At 40.4% G+C, this 23,074-nt stretch overlaps 1 pseudogene; it reads left to right on the top strand.

Annotated features, from left to right (window-relative positions):
- The first annotated feature begins 18,629 nt into the window (after positions 1 to 18,629).
- Positions 18,630 to 19,501, top strand: LOC129555599 (cytosolic iron-sulfur assembly component 2A pseudogene; annotated as a pseudogene).
- Positions 19,502 to 23,074: the final 3,573 nt, after the last annotated feature.

The raw sequence follows: 23,074 nt of genomic DNA, 5'->3' as shown, positions 1-23,074 counted from the left end.
GCAGGTTAGTAGTCGCCACACAAACCTAAAAGAAAGCTCATAAATTTATATTTTTTAATGTCTATGATTTTTTATAAAATTCTAAAAAGCAAAACTAATATACTTTTCTTGAGATGTAAAATTATTTGTGATTTTATTTATTTATTTAATTATTTTTTATTGGAGGCTAATTACTTTACAATATTATATTGGTTGGTTTTGCCGTACATTGACATGAATCCGCCCCGGATGTACATGTGTTCCCCCTCCTGAACCCCTCTCCCACCTCCCTCCTCCCCATATCCCCACTCTGGGTCATCCCTGTGCACCAGCCCTGAGCATCCTGTATCATGCGTCGAACCTGGACTGGTGATTCATTTCACATATGATAATATACATGTTTCAAAGCCATTCTCCCAAATCATCCCACCCTAACCCTCTCCCACAGAGTCCCAAAGACTGTTCTATACACCTGTGTCTCTTTTGCTGTCTTGTATACAGGGTTAGGGTTACCCTCTTTCTAAATTCCATATATATGCGTTAGTATACTGTATTGGTGTTTTTCTTTCTGGCTTTCTTCACTCTGTATAATAGGCTCCAGTTTCATCCACCTCATTAGACTGATTCAGATGTATTCTTTTTAATGGCTGAGTAATACTCCATTGTGTATATGTACCAAAGCTTTCTTATCCATTCATCTGCAGATGGACATCTAGGTTGCTTCCATGTCCTGGCTATTATAAACAGTGCTGCGATGAACATTGGAGTACACATGTCTCTTTCAATTCTGGTTTCCTCGGTGTGTATGCCCAGGAGTGCGATTGCTGGATCATATGGCAGTTCTATTTCCAGTTTTCTGAGGAATCTCCACACTGTTCTCCATAGTGGCTGTACTAGTTTGCATTCCCACCAACAGTGTAAGAGGGTTCCCTTCTCTCCACACCCTCTCCAGCATTTATTGCATGTAGACTTTTGGATAGCAGCCATTCTGACTGGTGTGAAATGGTATCTCATTGTGGTTTTGACTTGCATTTCTCTGATTATGAGGGATGTTGAGCATTTTTTCATGTGTTTGTTAGCCATCTTTATGTCTTCTTTGGAGAAATATCTGTTTAGTTCTTTGGCCCATTTTTTGATTGGGTCATTTATTTTTCTGAAATTGAGCTGCATGAACTGCTTGTATATTTTGGAGATTAATTCTTTATCAGTTGCTTCATTTGCTATTATTTTCTCCCATTCTGAAGGCTGTCTTTTCACCTTGCTTATAGTTTCCTTTGCTGTGCAGAAGCTTTTAATTTTAATTAGGTCCCATTTGTTTATTTTTGCTTTTATTTCCAATATTCTGGGAGGTGGGTCTTGGAGGATCCTGCTGTGATTTATGTCGGAGAGTGTTTTGCCTATGTTCTCCTCTAGGAGTTTTATAGTTTCTAGTCTTACATTTAGATCTTTAATCCATTTTGAGTTTATTTTTGTGTATGGTGTTAGGAAGGGTTCTAGTTTCATTCTTTTACAAGTTGCTGACCAGTTTTCCCAGCACCACTTGTTAAAGAGACTGTCTTTTCTCCATTTTATATTCTTGCCTCGTTTGTCAAAGATAAGGTGTCCATAGGTGCGTGAATTTATCCCTGGGCTTTCTATTTTGTTCCATTGATCTGTATTTCTGTCTTTATGCCAGTACCATACTGTCTTGATGACTATAGCTTTGTAGTAGAGCCTGAAGTCCGACAGGTTGATTCCCCCAGTTCCATTCTTCCTCAAGATTGCTTTGGCTATTCGAGGTTTTTTGTATTTCCATACAAACTGTGAGATTATTTGTTCTAGCTCTGTGAAAAATATCATTGGTAGTTTGATAGGGATTGCACTGAATGTATAAATTACTCTGGGTAGTATACTCATTTTCACAATATTTATTCTTCCAATCCACTAACACGGTATATTTCTCTATCTATAAGTGTCCTCTTTGATTACTTTCACCAGTGTTTTATAGTTTTCTATGTACAGGTCTTTTGTTTCTTTAAGAAAGTGAAAGTGAAGTCGCTCAGTCGTGTCCGACTTTTTGCAACCCCGTGGACTGTAGCCTACCAGGCTTCTCTGTCCATGGGATTCTCCAGGAAAGAATACTGGAGTGGGTTACCATTTCCTTCTCCAGGGGATCTTCCCGACCCCCGCATTGGAGGCAGATGCTTTAACCTCTGAGCCACCCTTAGGTAGTTATATTCCTAAGTATTTTATTCTTTTCATTGCAACAGTGAATGGAATAGTTTCCTTAATTTCTCTTTCTATTTTCTCATTATTAGTGTATAGGAATGCAAGGGATTTCTGTGTGTTGATTTTATATCCTGCAACTTTACTGTATTCATTGATTAGCTCTAGTAGTTTTCTGGTAGAGTCTTTAGGGTTTTCTGTGTAGAGGATCATGTCATTGAAAGCATTTCCTCTAAAGTCAGGAACAAGACAAGGTTGCCCACTCTCACCACTACTATTCAACATAGTTCTGGAAGTTTTGGCCACAGCAATCAGAACAGAAAAAGACATAAAAGGAATCCAAAACTAATTTATAGTGGAAAACATCAGGACCCTGGTTGTCTCTGATGGGTAGAGACAGGAATTGACTAAGAAGGAGAGGGAGGAAACTGTCAGGACAATGAAAATATTTATATCTTAAAGAAATTAGAGTTACAGTAATCTTAATGTATAGATCAATTTCCTTAAATATAACCAGTCTCTCAATACCACTTTTACCATTTCTACATTGGTACAGTCATACTCCTCTACCAATTCAAACACTCCATTCTGAGCCACCACCACTGTCCCATGTAGACAACTTTTTCAGCCCACTTTGTCTCCAACACCCTGCTCTGGGCCACCACAGCTCACCAACATATGCCTGCTTCATTCAGCATTATCTGATGACTTTAGGGGAAAGGGCTTTTCTTTTACCTTTGAAAAGACCCTTCCATTTCATCTGAGCCCTCAAAGACACTATGAAATAGGCAAGGTATGTAATTTTAACCCATCTTACAGGTCACAAAAAGTTAAAATCTTCCCCAAAGTTACTTATTGGTAGGTGGGCACACTTCAGGATACCACATCCCTACTCTAATGTTGCTTCTACCACCTTACAATGAAGTCCTCATCCATACCTCTAATCCCTAAATCCCACTTTCAAAGCCAGGGGATTTGGAGAACAAAGAATCGGGCACAATAACAAAATGGAACCTGTAAACAGCCTCTGTGACTAAGGTGGGAAGCACCATAACACACTTTTCATTAAGTTGCATAATCTGCTTCCAAAAATAACCAACCAGACCAGGATACTTACCTTCATGTACTTCTGATATACACCTCACATGCCAGGCCCTCCGGTTCACTTCCCCAATCATTCTCATAAGAGGAAGAGTTAGGGCAATGTATTAGATTCCTAATCCTGCCCTAAGAAATCATTATAAATATGGTGGCTTAAAAGAATCCAATTCCTTCTCTTATGGTTCTGGAGACCAGAAGTTCAAAGCCAGTCTCAGAAGGTTAGCAGGCCTCACTCCCTTCAGAGACTCTACAGAAGAATGTTTCCTTTCCTCTTTCAGCTTCTAGAGCTGCATTCCTTGGTTCATCACCCCTTTATCCACCTTCAAAGACAGCCAAGTAGTATTTTCACATCTCTCTGCTTCCATCCTCACATCACCTTCTGCCACAATGTCAAATCTCAGCTGTCTTTTCACATCACTTTCTCCTCTATCATAAAATCTCCCTCCGCCTTCCTCTTATAAAAACACTTGTGGACTTTTGGGGTTCATAATCTTCTGCTTCAAAATCCTTAAACATATCTACAAAGTCCCTTTTGCTACATGTTCCAAAAATTAGAACCTGGATATCTTCAGGGGCCATTATTTGGTCTACCACAGGGAGCAGTGAAAACAGTATTACTTCCTTCAGAGGCAAGCACTAAACACGTTTCTACTTAGAAACGGTGTGGGAAGAATTAGAATAAAGCTGATTTATTTTCCCAGCCATGGTTAAGATAATGCCACCAGTCAAGGCATTTCAAACATTTTAGAGAGTCAAGAGTATCGTCCTGCTCTTTCTGTTTTCCACAAAAGAACTGTTTGTTGAAATTTACCAACTGATTTTCAACAGCCTCTTTCACTCAAGTAGCTTTTCCATCTCCAACTGATGCTCAGAGCCAGGGAATTATCATAGAAATGAAAATGTTTGGTGAAAACGAAATATATATTCCCTTAAAATGCACTTTGAAAGCTTTGCCCAAGGAGTTTCACCCAAAGAAACAATTATTTTAAGCATGAAATTGAATGTTAACACTCTGAATATGAATGAACTTTCTCTGTCTCCCTTGGGCTTTGTCTTCAGGGAAGTGGGGGAAGGAGCCCCAAAAGCACAGAAATACGCAATTTTTTAGTTCTTCCTAATTTTTCTTATTATTTTATTTAAATTTTATTTTAGAAAGTTTCAAATTAATACAAAAGCAGAAAATATAACTTCATGTATCTGTCACCAGCTTTCACAGTTTCCAACACTCTGATGCTACCTTTCCACATATTAATACTTCACACCACTTTTTTTTTCTGGATTATTTTTAAGCATATCCCAGGCATCATAAAAAATTTCTCCTAAGTCTTAACTTTTATTATTAAAAAGGGGACCTTTTAAAATATATATATAACTACGACATAAATACAACCTCTGTTGTTTTTTTCTTTTTGTGTCTTTTCTCCTTTTTCTTAATTGGTATCACCAAAGGTCTACCAGTTTTAGTTTTGTGAATCTCCTCTTATTTTTTGTGGCTGTTGTCCTTTTGTATGTGTGTGTTTGGTAAAATCTATTGATACTATCTTAACCATTTTAAGTGTACAATTCCATGACATTAAGTATATTCACAATGTTGTGCAACCACTACCATTTATCTATTTCCAGTACTTAGAAAGGATCAATTTTATAAGGAGACCCAAGAGAGTAACTGTACTAAAAAAATAGGTTAAATGCAGATTTCAAATGAGATATTTACAGATTCATTAGTAGTTTCCAATTTTATGCCAATGTTTAAATCCCTGACCTAGATTCACAGATAGGTAGCTTTAACTGGCATTTAATAAATGTCATTTGCAGGAAGGATATATAACTGTTTTATGTATCTAAATAACTCATCCAAATAACTGTCAGGGTGCCACCTACTAGGTATTGATCTTTTATATTCAACACTCCATCAAACAACATCAGATAGTAAATGAAACTGCTGATTTCATCCCAAGGTTCATAGAACTATAAAACTGTTTATAATGTCTAACTCACTAATGAATGGCATCTCAATTCAGAAGCACTGGTTTACCCCTTGAAATGTTTGCACTCCATCAATAGTCACAACCTCACTGAGCCACTTTCCTTGCTATTAATTAGAAGAGGTACAAATAATTCTTAGGAGAATAACTAGCAAGATGTTCATAATCTTCTTTGAAAACGTATTGAGGTTAAAGCAATTAGAAAAAGTGTAACCTGATTAAAACAATTGATAACTTCAAGAGAACCTCTATGATACAATTTGCTCCTCTAGTACTACTGGCAAGAGGTTGAAATAAAATGTGATACATGTATTAACTAAGTGTTTATTCAAGAAAATCACAAACATAAGAGAGCAGACATCCTGAACACTGCATAGAATATTCTACGTGATATTTGGTTTACAGTATCACCACTCACCTTCTTAGAAAATGTGAGAGATTCAGTCAGTGATGGGCAGGCCATTAAGTACTCTGATGCATGGGTCTCCATTATAATGAGATTCATTTCTGATTGAAAAAATTCATAGAATTGAAGAGGAGAGGAAAGGGGAAGAAGTAATCCTATTTTTACATCTCATCCAAATGTGTAGATAACATTGGAAAACCTGCATGGGGAATAAGGTATGAAATTGCTTTCACGGTATATGAACATCATGGTCACTGCTAGGCTGTCATAATATTCTTTAAGGGATGTTTTATTCCAAGACTTTAGATTTTAACTCTTGGCTGATAGGAGCCTACAAAACATCAGTATGAATTAAACATGGAAGTTTCACGAAACTAAATGAAATAAGGGAAGGTTAATAAAGTTTGGCTTCTTAGGGGTACAATTAAAACATAAGAGAAAATCTTTCTCAGAGACAAAGGAAGCAGTTTTACAGAGGAGTAAACAAAGATGCCTCCAATGTAATTATCTTAACTAAATTGGAATAAGCGGAAATGGTTGGTTCAGCAATTTTACTTCTGCAACTGATTTTCTTGATTTGTAGAAGGAACAAGAAAAATAGCTCCAGAGCCAATGTTTTAGCTATTTATTTATGGAAAATATGAGTGCCTGCCATGCTCTGTCACTAGGCTAAGTGCTGGGAATACAGTGGGGTAAAAAACAACATGCTCCCATCTTCATGAAGCTCCCATCCTGATAGAAGAGGTGATAAATAACCAGATACTTTCTAAAAATAGTAAATTAAACAGAACCATATAATACAAATAGTTATAACAGTTTTAGAAGAAACAAGAATAACATCCCAGAGGAGACATGAGTGGTGACTCTAATCACTAATGTGGTGGGTGGTGGCTTTCCACAACAGCCAGCCAGACCCCCACAGACTCAATTCACTGATGGTTGCAATTAAAATGAGAGAATAATCATGTGTGTCAGGCACTTAAGAAACTGAGCTGCTTCTTCCTAACAACAACAAAGAGTGAGATGCAAACTGTTTTTTATAAGAACATATATATGTAGGTATATTCAATGAATACAAGGAAATGCAATGTTCTACAAGACAGAAATGGCTCTAGAAAATGTGTACCTAACAGAAATTTTATTCCTTATTTGGCTGGTTGCACACTCCCATGCTGTTCGTTGCTGTTCGTCTCATTACAGAGAAAAGAGAAGTAAACGTAGAACTCCAGCTTCCCCATCACGCTCCTCCCTGGTCAGCCCTGATTAATGTGTAGGTTAAGGAAGTTGCCACACTCCACCCCAGCCCACTCCCTCAGCCTTATTGTTATTGTTCAGTCACTCAGTTATCTCCAACTCTTTGCAACCCCGTGGACTGCAGCACGCCTATCTTTCCTGTCCTTCACCATCTTCCAGAGCTTGCTCAGATTCATGTCCTTTGAGTCTGTGATGCCATCCAACCATCTCATCCTCTGTTGACCCCCTTCTCCTCCTGCCCTCAATCTTCCCCAGCATCAAGGTTTTTTCCAATGAGTAGGCTCTTCACATCAAGTGGCCAAAATTTTAAAGCTTCAGCTTCAGCATCAGTCCTTCCAATGAATATTCAGGGTTGATTAGTTTTAGGATTGACTGGTTTGATCTCTTTGCAGTCCAAGGGACTCTCAAGAATCTTCTCCCACACCACAACTCAAAAGCATCAATTCTTTGGTACTCACCCTTCTTTATGGTCCAACTCTCACATCCATACATGACTACTGGAAAAACTATATAGCTTTGACTAGATGGACCTCACTCAACCTATGAACACTTATCCGAAAGGCTAAAAGTCCCACCCAACATTTTCCTTTGGAGTTAGACATTAAGAGCCTCTATTCACATTCGTATACGCTACCAGGTCCACTTGAGCCATTTCCTGACTGCATATTAGAATCACCTGAAAGGTGATTTAGAATTTTTTTTTTGGTTCACAGATATTGATTTTTTGGTTGGAATGGAACTCAGCATGGATACATTTGAAAAGCTGCCCAGGTATGTCCAATGATGCCGACAGGGCCAGGAACCACTGAGTAAATGCTTTAGTATTAAATTAGTTTGCCCATTTGGGTTTTTTTAATTAATTAATTAATTTTTGGCTGCACTGGATCTTCACTGTTGCTCAGGCTTTCTTCCAGTTGCAGTGGAGGGTGGGGGTTCCTCTCCAATTGAGGTGTGTGGGCTTCTCATTATGGTGGCTTCTCTTGTTGCAGAGCATAGGCTCTAGAGTACGGGTTCATTAGTTATGGCCTATAAGAAAGCTTTCCTCAGTGATCAATGCAAAGAAATAGAGGAAAACAATAGAATGGAAAATACTAGAGATCGCTTCAAGAAAATTAGAGATACCAAGGGAATATTTCATGCAAAGATGGGCTCAATAAAGGACAGAAATGGTAGAGACCTAACAGAAGCAGATGATATTAAGAAGAGGTGGCAAGAATACACAGAAGAACTATACAAAAAAGATCTTCACGACCCAGATAATCATGATGGTGTGATCACTCACCTAGAGCCAGACATCCTGGAATGTGAAGTCAAGTGGGCCTTAGAAAGCATCACTACAAACAAAGCTAGTGGAGGTGATGGAATTCCAGTGGAGCTATTTCAAATCCTGAAAGATGATGCTGTGAAAGTGCTGCACTCAATATGCCAGCAAATTTGGAAAACTCAGTAGTGGCCACAAGACTGGAAAAGATAAGTTTTCATTCCAATCCCAAAGAAAGGCAATGCCAAAGAATGCTCAAACTACCACACATTTGCACTCATCCCACATGCTAGTAAAGTGATGTTTAAAATTTTCCAAGCCAGGCTTTAGCAATACGTGAACTGTGAACTTCCAGATGTTCAAGCTGGTTTTAGAAAAGGCAGAGGAACCAGAGATCAAATTGCCAGCATCCACTGAATCATCAAAAAAGCAAGAAAGTTCCAGAAAAACATCTATTTTTGCTTTATTGACTATGCCAAAGCCTTTGACTGTGTGGATCACAATAAACTGTGGAACATTCTGAAGAAATGGTAACACCAGACCACCTGACCTGCCTCTTGAGAAACCTATATATAGGTCAGGAAGCAACAGTTAGAACTGGACATGGAACAACAGACTGGTTCAAAATCAGAAAAGGAGTAAGTCAAGGCTGTATATTGTCACCCTGTTTATTTAACTTATATGCAGAGTACATCATGAGAAACACTGGGCTGGAGGAAGCACAAGCTAGAATCAAGATTCCTGGGAGAAATATCAATAACCTCAGAAAGCTAGTGGAGGTGATGGAATTCCAGTTGAGCTATTTCAAGTCTTGAAAGATGATGCTGTGAAGTGCTGCACTCAATATGCCAGCAAATTTGGAAAACTCAGCAGTGGCCACAGGACTGGAAGAGGTCAGTCTTCATTCCAATCCCAAAGAAAGGCAATGCCAAAGAATGCTCAAACTACTGTACAATTGCACTCATCTCACACACTAGTAAAGTCATGCTCAAAATTCTCCAAGCCAGGCTTCAGCAGTATATGAACCATGAACTCCCAGATGTTCAAGCAGGTTTTAGAAAAGGCAGAGGCACCAGAGATCAAATTGCCAACATCCGCTGGATCATGGAGAAAGCAAGAGAGTTCCAGAAAAACATCTATTTCTGCTTCATTGACTATGCCAAAGCCTTTGACTGTGTGGATCACAATAAACTGTGGAACATTCTGAAAGAGATGGGAATCCCAGACCACCTGACCTGCCTCTTGAGAAACCTGGATGCAGGTCAGGAAGCAACAGTCAGAACTGTACATGGAACAATAGACTGGTTCCAAATAGGAAAAGGTGTACGTCAAGGTTGTATATTGTCACCTTGCTTATTTAACTTCTATGCAGAGTACATCATGAGGAACACTGGGCTAGAAGAAGCACAAGCTGGAATCAAGATTGCCGGGAGAAATATCAATAACCTCAGATATGCAGATGACACTACCCTTATGGCAGAAAGTGAAGAGGAACTCAAAAGCCTCTTGATGAAAGTGAAAGAGGAGAGTGAAAAGGTTGGCTTGAAGCTCAACATTCAGAAAAGAAAGATCATGGCATCTGGTCCCATCACTTCATGGGAAATAGATGGGGAAACAGTGGAAACAGTGTCAGACTTTATTTTTTTTGGGCTCCAAAATCACTGCAGATGGTGATTGCAGCCATGAAATTAAAAGACGCTTACTCCTTGGAAGGAAAGTTATGACCAACCTTGATAGTATATTAAAAAGCAGAGACATTACTTTGCCAACCAAGGTCCGTCTAGTCAAGGCTATGGTTTTTCCTGTGGTCATGTATGGATGTGAGAGTTGGACTATAAAGAAAGTTGAGCAACAAAGAATTGATGCTTTTGAACTGTGGTGTTGGAGAAGACCCTTGAGAGTGCCTTGGACAGCAAGGAGGTCCAATCAGTCCTTCCTAAAGGAGATCAGCACTGGGTGTTCATTGGTAGGACTGATATTGAAGCTGAAACTCCAATACTTTGGCCACCTGATGAGAAGAGCTGACTCATTTGAAAAGACCCTGCTGCTGGGAAAGATTGAGGGCAGGAGGAGAAGGGGACGACAGGATGAGATGGTTGGATGGCATCACCGACTCAATGGACATGAGTTTGGGTGGACTCTGGAAGTTGGTGATGGACAAGGAGGCCTGGCATGCTGTGGTTCATGGAGTCGCAAAAAGTAGGACACAACTGAGAGATGAAATGAACTGAACACGATGAACAAGACTGAACTGAACTGATGGGCTTAGTTACCCCCCAGCATGTGGAATCTTCCCAGACCAGGGATCAAACTCATGTCCCTGCATTGGCAAGCAGATTCTTTACCACTCTACCACCAGGGAAGGCGTAGTTTATCTCTTTAAATAACAGAGGTTGAAGAGAAAAGAACGCATTTCACCAGGAAGGAACAGCCAGGCAGGGGATAAGCAGATTACCCATCTCTGGAGTGGGTGCAAGAATGCATAGCTTTGAGGAGAAAGGGGTCATGAAAAGAAACAGGAATATTGAAGGATGCACAAAATGCATGAGCCTCTGAACAAAACTCTGATGAGATGATATGCTACCGGTCTCTGGAGGTTGTGTTGTGGGGTTAAAGAAGGCTGATCCTGGGGAGGAGCTGTGTAATGAAAAAACTCAGTTCCCCTCCTGTGTTTCTCCTTTACTCTTTACATCACCACCATACTCACAACACTTCTGACAACAGCAACATGGGGGTTGTTTCCCCACACCCAGCAATTCTTTGAGAAATCTACTGAGTGTCCCACGATTTAACTCAATTCTGATGCTCTTTACCTAGAGATAATATAAATCCCATAGTTAAGAGTTTAGTCGAGACTACAGTTGACTCACTGGAAAAGACTCTGATGCTGGGAAAGGTTGGGGGCGGGAAGAGAAGGGGACGACCGAGAATGAGATGGCTGGATGGCATCACCGACTCTGTGGACATGAGTTTGAGTGAACTCCGGGAGTTGGTGATGGACAGGGAGGCCTGGCGTGCTGTGATTCATGGGGTCGCAAAGAGTCGGACACGACTGAGCGACTGAACTGAACTGAACCTCCCACCACAGATGGCAATCACAAGTAGTAGGCCCCCAGGTTACCTACAATTTCTTTCCCACTTGGCTACAAATCCAAGGTTCCCAAGATCTCCTCCTCCTTGGATTCAATTATTTGCCAGAAGAGCCTATAGAACTCAAAGAAACACTTACTTATGCTTACCAATTTGTTGTAAGGATTTATGATAAAGAATATGATAAAGAATACAGATGAACAGCCAGATGAAGAGATACATAGGGTGAGATCTGAGAAGGTACCAAATGTGGGAGCTTCTGCCTCCAGAAATGGGGTATCTCACACTCCTGGTATGTGGGTATGTTCTACCTGGAAACTCTCTGAACCTGGTACACAAACAATTAATATTTTAGACATAGTATTCTTTAAGCATAAGAGGCATTAACTGCCCTATCCAATACTATTGATCTTTGTTTTGTAACAAATATTACAAAGAAACATTGTTGCTCATTTCACATTGATATTAAGAGTTCATTCAAAAACATTCTTATAATGGGTGTCAGCATACATGTTGCTTCTGATAAGTTCATTTTCATTCATGCTTGATTTTGGGTGTGACATTGAAATAGATACTGCTTTTACTAATACAGATCTTATATAATTTGTGATTGCATGTCAGAGTATTCCACATAAATATACACAACTTTTCTGTATTCCTCTGTTAAAGTATTTACAATTTTAGATACTGGAAACCACCAGCAAACATTTTTATGTATATTCTAATGCCTAAAATTCAGATCTTCTAGCAAAGTTAGCAGCACTACTAGAAATCATGTGTCAAAACTCCAAATTTAAGAACTATTTTGTCTACAAAACTTATTTTTTGGAATGCCACTCATATAAGTTGCATATAGTATATAATGCATGTAAACATTGATATTAATTCCTCTTTTATAAAAATAACTCACTGTGAAAAGTAGACAAGGCCATAAGCACCCAGTTATGTCAACAGCTCTAAGACTGAATGATTATATCATGACCACTTCCCTCCTATGTGCTCCTGTAGCAATTCCCAGAAATGTCAAACTCAACCTTCAACTTCACATGGCAGCTTTTCTGTTCTTGCTTCTAACTTGACTTCAGTGAACTCTCAAATTAGTAGTATCTTTATGTTGATTGTTAAGCTTTAATTCCTTCAAGATTTGGAATTTTAAAAAACTTACAAGTCAAAAGAGCTACAAGGAAGGATTCCTTCATGGAAATACAAAGGCTGATCAATAACTAATTAGTAAATACAGGCAATAAGTAAAATGCAACAGTGTTCAAGGTCTCCCACCTGTGGACACCATGTTCTAGTAAAGCACTAACTTTTGGTCCACATGTATGAACTAACAATAGAGTTGTACTATCCCTGGCTTCTGGGATTTTTCTAAGGGCAGGAGCTTCCCACCATGCCAAAGGGATCTTCAAAATCCTCTAGAGTCCAAGGAGATAGCTCACAGGCATACAAAGAAAAGATCGGGGAAACTTTCATCCTAGACATCTGCACTGATTTCTGTTGCCTTCAGCATAAGGCTCCCTGCTTTGAGGCAGTGGTCTTTGAAAATGTGAAACAGTTGATATGGGAAGCACTCAGTACGGTAGTAGGAACATAGTCGACTCTTCTGGTATGTTTAAATAAAATCCTTCCAAAGTAATACCCTGGCCTTGTCCCTTCCCCCTGAAAACCCATTTAGAGTCATTCATTTTCACTGGATTTTAACGGTCTTGTTGGCCTACATCCCCTCACCTCATCCTCTATGGCACCCACCTGTGTTGAATTCCTTCCTTTTGCAATTCTGCTCCACTGTTAACAGAAGCTTGTGAGCAGTCAGTCTTATTTCATCACTTCACTTCTAATCATTCTGCAGAACCCAAACAGGCAGTCACAGAGTCCACAGGGCAGGGAAGAGGAAGGGACGGTGATGCCAGTTTAACTCTAGCACTTCCTAGTCCTAGCTGTGTCATTAAAATTTGGCCAATGACTGAGAACACACTAACCAGGAATTCACAGCCGAGATATATGAAAACTGAAGAAACCTCACAAATGAACCTTCTTTCTATCAGCCTGCCTCTATCCATTCACTTTGTCATCTTCTAATTTTACCTACTCATTCCTTTTTTACCTCTTCTCTTCTCCTCCATCTCCTTTCTCTTCTTCATTTGCTCTTCTGCTTACTTTTTCCCCATGGCAACAAAAAAAAATGGCATATAGAAATAAAAAGAACATAAACATTGAAGTCAGGTGAAAGAAAATAAACATTTCAAAGCAGAAAACACATGCGCATTAAATCATTTCTTGCTGTGTGTCCTTGAGTAATGTATTTAACCACTCTGAGCTTTGTTTCCACCATGAAGAAATATGTTACAAGAATTAAATGGGAATAATATATGTCATTCCTATTGTATGTAACTAAAAGTACTCAATAAATGGTAACTACTATTATTTATTATAGGCAGCAAAATAATTTGCTATCTTTCATAACAAACTTTGGAAAGCTCTTAAAAAGATGGGAATACCAGACCACCTGACCTGCCTCTTGAGAAATCTGTATGCAGGTCAGGAAGCAACAGTTAGAACTGGACATAGAACAGACCGGTTCAAAATTGGAAAAGGAGTACATCAAGGCTGTATATTGTCACCCTGCTTATTTAACTTATATGCAGAGTACATCATGAGAAACACTGGGCTGGATGAAGCACAAGCTGGAATCAAGATTGCTGGGAAACATATCAATAACCTCAGATATGCAGATGACACCACCCTTATGGCAGAAAGTGAAGAACTAAAGAGCTTCTTGATGAAAGTGAAAGAGGAGAGTGAAAAAGCTGGCTTAAAACTCAACATTCAGAAAACTAAGATCATGGCATCTGGTCCATCACTTCATGGCAAATAGGTGGCAAAACAATGGAAACAGTGAGAGACTTTATTTTGGGGGGCCCCAAAATCACTGAGGATGGTGATTGCAGCCATGAAATTAAAAGACGCTTGCTCCTTGGAAGAAAAGTTATGATCAACCTAGACAGCATATTAAAAAGCAGAGACATTACTTTGCCAACAAAGGTCCATGTAGTCAAAGCTATGGTCTTTCCAGTAGTCATGTATGGATGTGAGAGTTGGACTATCAAGAAAGCTGAGCACTGAAGAATTGATGCTTTTGAACTGTGGTGTTGGAGAAGACTCTTGAGAGTCCCTTGGACTGCAAGGAGATCCAGCCAGGACATCCTAAGGGAAATCAGTCCTGAATGTCTATTGGAAGGACTGATGCTGAAGCTGAAACTCCAATGCTTTGGCCACCTGATGTGAAGAACTGACTCATTTGAAAAAACCCTGACCCTGGGAAAGACTGCAGGCAGGAGAAGGAGATGACAGAGGATGAGATGGTTGGATGACATCACCAACTCAATGGACATGAGTTTGAGTCAACTCTGGGAGTTGGTGATGGACAGGGAGGCCTGGCATGCTGCAGTCCACAGGGTCACAAAGAGTCAGACACAACTGAGTGACTGAACTGAACTGAACTAATAGGTTCTCTCTTTCTCCCCATACTGTGCTCCCTTAAACCCTCCTTGCCTCCCGTCATCTTGCATCCCCCAGAGATGATGTTCATGATGATAATAATGATGGGTTAGAGGGAGGGGAGTGGTTTGCAATTCATTTTTTTGTGTTCATGATGTGCTGTATCCTGTGCTAGATGTTTAACACACATTTTCTGATTCAAGTCTCACAATAATTCTATTAGGTAGCTACAGTATTAATATTATCCTCATTCTATAGATGAGAAATGGAGGCTTAGAGAGTTTAATCATCTGGACCAAAAGTTTATACAACTAATAAGTTGCAATTGCAGATTTTGAAACTAGTGCTGTGTCTTTAACCACTACAAAACTTGCCTATCCAAGGTACTTCTCCACAATGAAAGGCAAGCACATCCACGGTGGCATACCTCATTTTACATTCAGAGTTAAGGGGTTTTTCTATAACTTCAAGGATAGAAATGCTCATAAAGTAAAACACTATAGAGAGAACCTGACAAACAAATGGCAGTGCAGATGCCTGACTAAGCTTCCCTTGTTGTTCAATAGCTCAGTCGTGTCCGACTCTTAACAACCCCATGATCTGCAGCACGCCAGGCCTCCCTGTCCTTCACTATCTCCAGAGCTTCCTTATGAATCCCTAAATTTTTAGTGTTGGGTGAGCACAGGATCTATTTCGTGCTCTGATATTTCACTGGGGAGGGTTCATGCTTTGTTCATATTCCCTTCTAGTACCTCTTACTTCATCCCAAAGACTAAGGAATATTGTTACAGACTGGTCAAGTTCCTGGATTGCAGCTCCAAGAAGTAGATCTTTCAAAGGGATTTAAGTTCAAGCATATATGATCATGATTTCTCTTTAAATATAGTTTATTCCTAGAGGCTCAAGAGGGCACAGGTGAAATTGGCTCAAAGAAGGTCTTACTAAATCCTAAACTTTATTTTGGACTGAGAGAAAGTAAGATGATCTCAAGCAACTGGTTTTGAACAATGAACTGAATTGTACATAAAAAGAACACCTCCTACACACACACACACACACACCACACACACAAAACCAACAAAAATAGTGCTTAAATTGGAGAAAATGGGAGAAGAAAGCAAATTAACAGAAATATCTTAAGAGATCTCCTCATTCATAATAAAAATACTCACAATTCCAGATGAAAAGATACTCTGGCATAATGACAGCGCAAGGCCCAGAAAGGTTTAAGAATCATGCAAGACAGAAAAACACAGAGATCATGGAGCTACTCTCAGGGGCATGCCTTTAGAAATGTAGTGTCTTGCTGCAAGAGGGAATGAGCACTAATCTCTAGAGAGAACCTACACTGTATGGACTGAATTGTGTGCCCCCAAATTTCATATCTTGAAACCCTGAACCCCAGTGTAGCTACATTTGGAGACAAAGCCTTGAAGGAGGTAATATTAAGGGTGGGGCCCTAATCACATAAGATTGGTGTCCTTAGAAGAAGAAATACCAGAGAGCTCTCTCTCTCCTTCCCTCTGTCTTTTTCTCTCCCTCTCTTTCTCTTTCAATGTGTTCACAGAGGAAAGTCCCTGTAAGTACATGGCAAAAAGGCAACTCTCTATCTGCAACCCAGAAAGAGAACTCTCACCAGAAACTGAATCTGCCAGTCCCTTGGTCTGGGACTTCAAGCCTCCAGTACCATGAGAAAATTAATTTCTGTTGTTTAAGACACCCAGTCTGTGGTATCTTCTTATGGCAGCCTCATCTGACTAATACAGACACTGATTCAGTGATGGAACCCAAGTAAATTTAGGAGTTTTAAACAAGAAAATGGACACCAAAAGGAAGACGGAGACTTCAGAAAAGAACTTAGGGTGGGCAATGCCACTCTAGCAGGTTGCTAAATTTCACAAAAAGACAGGAGCTTTAGATATCCCTCAGGGAGAAAAGACAATTTGTAACAGGGGCAGATTACCCCCTGGAGTACAAGAGCCATTGTGCCACAATTAACTTCCTGATGGGAGTTTCCTTCCAGTGGAGTTGTAAGTTCACATGTCCTCCACTCTAGAAAACTGGCATGGATTCATCACCACCAGTAATGCTGGAAATAAGGAATCTCTGTCTTTTGCTCTCCTGTTGAATCTATCCATCAACTTCTCCCACATAAATCTCTTAGTCCATGGCTCATACCAACCATGTAGATCTAGAATATAATATGTGTTAATTTCCAATTAATACTTTGTTGGAGGACATGCTACTCTGTGAAGAAACTGCTACTGTGATTGAGAGCAGCTGAAGCAGGAATGTAAGTTGCTGCAATTTTATGTGTTATCCATATTGTTGGAACTCTAAAACTGCAGGACACATGTAGAAGCTGGAATTAACTCAAATTTTTAGATGTTTGGTGGTGTTTCAGGAGTAAACTCAGCTCCAGAAGAAGTCAGTTGCAATAGGAGAAACCCAATTCCCAGTAAGCCACCACTGACAGCAGATGAGTCCACCAAGAAAACAAGGGTTGTTATACATATATGGAGACTTTAATCTTTCTATGGCAACACGAAGAAAGGAGATCCAGTTTATTATACTAATTTCTCTGGTGAAACAAGGGATTGATTTACTAGGGAAATTCATATTGCTCAATTTTAGGTTAATGTGCTATAGCATATAAAGCAGATGAGCCTGGGTTAAAATCCTATATCCATCATTGATTAGCATGTTGTTTCAGTAAATTACTGAATGTTTCTGAGACTCACATGTAAAATGAAATAATGATACTAACCATCTCAGAAAGTTAATTTGGGAACTGAGTTAAATAATGCCTGAAAAGTACATAGCACATCATAATTTCTCAGTAAATGTGCCTCTTATTATTAATAATTACTATTTTCTCTTGACTTTACTCTGGGGAAAACAGCAAAACATTATCTGCTCACTGGAGAAGGAGGCAAGTATAAACAACACCTGGCACTGAAGGAGAACTTACTATGTGCCAGACACAGTGCTGAGTGTTAAGACCGAGATGATTTCATTTTAAAATTTGATTTCAGTTCAGTTCAGTCACTCAGTCATGTCCGACTCTTTGCGACCCCATGAATCACAGCACGCCAGGCCTCCCTGTCCATCACCAACTCCCAGAGTTCACTCAAACTCATGTCCATCGAGTTGGTGATACCATCCAGCCATCTCATTCTCTGTCGTTCCCTTCTCGTCCCGCCCCCAATCCCTCCCAGCATTAGAGTCTTTTCCAGTGAGTCAACTCGTCGCATGAGGTGGCCAAAGTATTGGAGTTTCAGCTTTAGCATCAGCCCTTCCAATGAACATACAGGATTGATCTCCTAGAAGTCCAAGGGACTCTCAAGAGTCTTCTCCAACACCACAGTTCAAAAGCATCAATTCTTCGGCAATCAGCCTTCTTCACAGTCCAACTCTCACATCCATACATGACCACGGGAAAAACCATAGCCTTGACTAGACAGACTATTCAATTATTATGTGTGTGCATGCTTAATCACTTCAGTTGTGTCTGACTGTTTGCAACCCTATGGACTGAAGCCTGCCAGGCTCCTCTATCCACAGGGATTCTCCAGTCAAGAATACTGGGGAAGGTTACCATGCCCTCCTCCAGGGGATCTTCCCAACCTAGGAATGGAACCCTAGTCTCTTATGTCTCCGCATTAACAGGCAGTTTCTTTACCACCAGCACCACCTAGAAAGCCCCAATTACTATGTATTTGAATTTTTATTTATTAGTTAGCACCACCTTGTGAAGTAGGTACTATTACTTTAAAAATGAATCTGAGATTCAGAAAGCATTTTGCTAAGGTCAACAACAACAGGGTCGGGGACAGTCGCCAGGGAGGGCGGAACGTAAGGATGGAGCGGGTGTCCGGACTGCTCTCCTGGACGCTGAGCAGATTCCTGTGGCTCTCGGGCCTCTCTGAGCGGGGAGCTGCCCGGCAGCCCCGGATCATGGAAGAGAAAGCGCTAGAAGTTTATGATTTAATTCGAACCATCCGGGACCCAGAGAAGCCCAATACTTTAGAAGAACTGGAAGTGGTAACGGAAAGTTGTTTGGAGGTTCAGGAGATAAATGAAGATGACTATTTGGTTATTATAAGATTCACGCCAACGGTACCTCATTGCTCTTTGGCGACTCTTATTGGGCTGTGCTTAAGAGTAAAACTTCAGCGGTGTTTACCGTTTAAACGTAAGTTGGAAATCTACATTTCTGAAGGAACCCACTCAACAGAGGAAGATATCAACAAGCAGATAAATGACGAAGAGCGAGTGGCGGCTGCCATGGAGAACCCCAATTTACGGGAAATCGTGGAACAGTGTGTCCTGGAACCTGACTGATAGCTGTTTTAGAGCCACTGAAGTATAATCATTTGATATATCTGTTTAAAGTCTTTGTAAAATGTAAAAGATTCATGTTTAATACATAGGTGATTTGTACCTCAGAGCATTTTTTTAAACGATGATTTCCAAGCAAGATTTAATTATAAAGTAGTACCTAGTTTGTTCAATGTCTAACATTCTCAGGATTTGTAACCCTTAAATGATCAGACAAAAATATTTTCTAGTTATTGTGTGTAAGATGAGTAGCTATTTTTCTGATGCCCATTCTGATGCTTTTCATGTCAAAATATTTACTGTGCCCAAGTATATTCAGTTTAAACCATTACTCTGTAAAATAAATAAAACAGAGATGATTCTTGTTAAAAAAAAAAAAAAAAAACAACAACAGGGTCATAGCCAGAGCATAATAAAGAATGCTCCTTGGACCCACCATTTAATCCTGTTCATAAGTATTCCCTTTGGGGACTTCGAATGATTAAACAGCAATGGTATTTACTCCAAGGTTTTGGGTCATATACAACCCTCTTATTGCATGATATTTCTCACAAATTGCAGAGACCACATTTCTCTCCAATCACAATTGTGCTCTTTCCCTTTTCCTTTTCCATCACATCTTCAGCAACACATGAGCTGGAAATTAGTTTCTATATAATTATGATATTGTTCCATGAAATATCAGGATTGATTTTTAAATATTTTTATTTTATGTATTTATTTATTTATTTATGGATGTGCTTGGACTTCATTGATGCACAGGCTTTTCTCTAGTTGCAGTGAGCAAGGGCTACACTCTAGTTGTGGTGTGTGGGCTTCTTATTGCAATGACTCCTCTTGTTGTGGAACACAGGCTCTAGGGTGCGCAGACTTCAGTAGTTGCAGTGTGTAAGCTCAGTAGTTGCAAATCGCAAGCTTTAGACTGCTGTCTCAATAGCTGTGGCACACAGGATTAGCTACTCCAAGCATGTGAGATCTTCCCGGATCAGGGATTGAACCCATGTCTCCTGCACTGGCAGGCAGGTTCCTACCACTGAGCCACCAGGGAGGCCCAGGAGTGATTTTTTAAAGTGTCATAAAAACATTTCCAAGAGGATGAAATTCTTGTGTCTGACAGAAATGTAATAGGTCAGCCAAAACTTCATGTGTCATGAAACAAAAATAAAGTTCTGTTTTTCCTAGAACTATGAAAAAAATCACGAATTTTCTTCACCGAAAAAGAAAAGTTTTAAACAAAAATATCAAATTATGCACAGAGGGAGAAGCAGCAGCATCAGACTGAGACAACACGGTCACAGAGACATGCCCTCAAGCTGGTTCACGTGTCACAGCCTCACAGTGAGAGTTTTCCCTTATTTTATTGCTTTACAGAATTTTGTTGCTTTCTGTAAACCTCAACATGAATCAGCCATAGGTATACATATTCAGTTCAGTTCAGTTCAGTCACTCAGTCATGTCCGATTCCTTGCGACCCCATGAATCACAGCATGCCAGGCCTCCCTGTCCATCACCAACTCCCAGAGTTCACTCAAACTCATGTCCATCGAGTCGGTGATGCCATCCAGCGATCTCATTCTCTGTCGCCCCCTTCTCCTCCTGCCCCCAATCCCTCCCAGCATCAGAGTCTTTCTTTTTCCAGTGAGTCAACTCGTCACATGAGGTGGCCAAAGTATTGGAGTTTCAGCTTTAGCATCAGTCCTTCCAATGAACACCCAGGACTGATCTCCTTATGACACCACAGTTTAAAAGCATCAATTCTTCAGTGATCAGCTTTCTTCACCGTCCAACTCTCACATCCATACATGACCACTGGAAAAACCACAGCCTTAACTAGATGGACCTTTGTTGCAAAGTAATGTCTCTGCTTTTTAATATGCTATCTAGACATTAAAACAAATATTCAAAAATGAGAAACCAAAGATGAACCCCAGAAAAATGGCAGTTACAAAATCAGGCAAATAATTAAAATAATGGAATATACACATATACATATACATCCATGAGCAAAATCAAAACAGTCCAACAAAAATAAAGTACCCAGAGAACAAAGGAAATCAAAAATTATATTTACCAGTTAAGAACAAAACTAACTAAAGCACAAAGTGGAAAGCAAAACTAAATCAAGGTGCCAAGAGGGGAATAAAGCAATGAAAGCAAAGCTAACAAATATGTTGAGAGGAAAGGAAAGAAAGAAATGGAAGAAAGAATAGTTATGCAAAGTTAAATAGAGGTAGATGAAGAAGATTTATACACATTAAAGATTAACTACAAGGGGAGAAGAACAGTAGGAAAGGCAAACAAAGGAATAAATGTAGAAAAAATATAATAGGTTTAAAAATTAAAGTTAAAATTATAAAGAATAGGGAAAAAGAAAAAAAGAATGGAAGAAAGAAAAAAGAAAAACGCCACAGAACCGCAAAAGCTCAACATAGAGGCAGAGGTTTGTAACAACAATAAAAAAAATGTGACTGAGGGGAAAAAAAGCTCAAAAGCTTACTTCAGTTCAGTTCAGTTCAGTCGCTCAGTCGTATCCGACTCTCCGCGACCCCATGAATCACAGCACGCCAGGCCTCCCTGTCCATCACCAACTCCCGGAGTTCACTCAAACTCATGTCCACAGAGTCGGTGATGCCATCCAGCCATCTCATTCTCCATCGTCCCCTTCTCCTCCCACCCCCAGCCTTACTTAGATTTCATAATTCCAATAAAATCGACAACTACAACATAGATGGGGGGGAAAGAAAAAAAGGAAAAAAAAAAAGAATCTACAGAACAAGTCAAAACATAAGAATAATAAATGTTTTTCCTGATCACTGCTGTCAGAGTCCTTTCCCTCGCTGGGAGTCACAGTCCACCTCACCTCCCTTTGATGCCCTCCAACATTGTGCTGATCTCTGGACCTGCTATGGGGGCAGCTCAGGTACTAATCTGGTCCTACTCCTCTGTGTTCTTGCCTCCAATGTCCACAGCTATCAGCACTAGCGCGTTTTCTTTTGTGGGAGCTCTCAATGAGCTTTTATATATTCCACAGACACAGAGTCTGCCTAGTTGATCATGTGAGTTTAATCTGCAGCTTGTACAGCTGGTGGGAAGGTTTGGGTCTTCTTCATTAGTCACACTGCCCCTGGGTTTAAATTGTGGTTTTATTTCCACCTCTGGATGTGGGTCATCCACTGGGGTTTGCTCCTGAGGCTTCCCTGGAGGACTTGGGTTTGCCCCTGTGAAGACCGGGTTTGCAGGTGGAGCAGCTGCTTGGGTTGCAGGGGTTCTGGCAGCACCAGGTACTCAGGGGAGTTGGCAGCTAGGGCAGCAGGAAATATAGTGCTCTAGAAGGGTATGACAACCAATATTTGCCAATATGCTCCAGTATTCTTGCCTGGAGAACCCCCACTCCCTGACAAAGTAGCCAGGAAGGCCACAGTCTACAGGTTCGCAAAAAGTTGGACACGACCAAAGTGACCCCGTGCGCATAGATGCAAGACATTTTTTGCCTGTGGCAGCTCTACCCCAGCGAGAGTTGAGTGTGAAGGTGGCACAGCTGCTTGGCTTGTGGGGACCCTAGTGGCACCAAGTGTGCAGGGACATGGACTGCCTGCACCACAAGAGTCTATGGCCCTATCAGAGTCTTTTTTCAAGCCTCTTGTCGCTGGCAATCGGAAGGCCTCTTTGGCCAGTCTTTCTCTGTAGCTCCACCCATTCAGGCACACAGAGGGGCCCCCTTGCCTTGGGTCCTTCTCTGTTGTTCATTGCATCAGGCATTTCATGGGCCAGTCTCTCTATTGTTCAGCTGCCAATGCTGGCGTGTGGGGGGAGAGAGACTATGGTGATGGCTCCACCCACTACATGTGACTCAGCAGTATGAACTTGCTTCCATGGCTGCCTGGGTTTCCTCCTCCACAGGCAATTCCCACCACAATCTCCCACCTCACATCCCCTCGATCCATCTCTCTG

This window comes from Moschus berezovskii, chromosome 12, assembly GCF_049115385.1.
Source record: "Moschus berezovskii isolate FMDL1 chromosome 12, NW_MosBer_1.0, whole genome shotgun sequence".
Classification (NCBI taxonomy): Eukaryota; Metazoa; Chordata; class Mammalia; order Artiodactyla; family Moschidae; genus Moschus; species Moschus berezovskii.
Note: the sequence above shows the minus strand (reverse complement) of the source record. Positions and strands in the feature narration are given on the sequence as shown.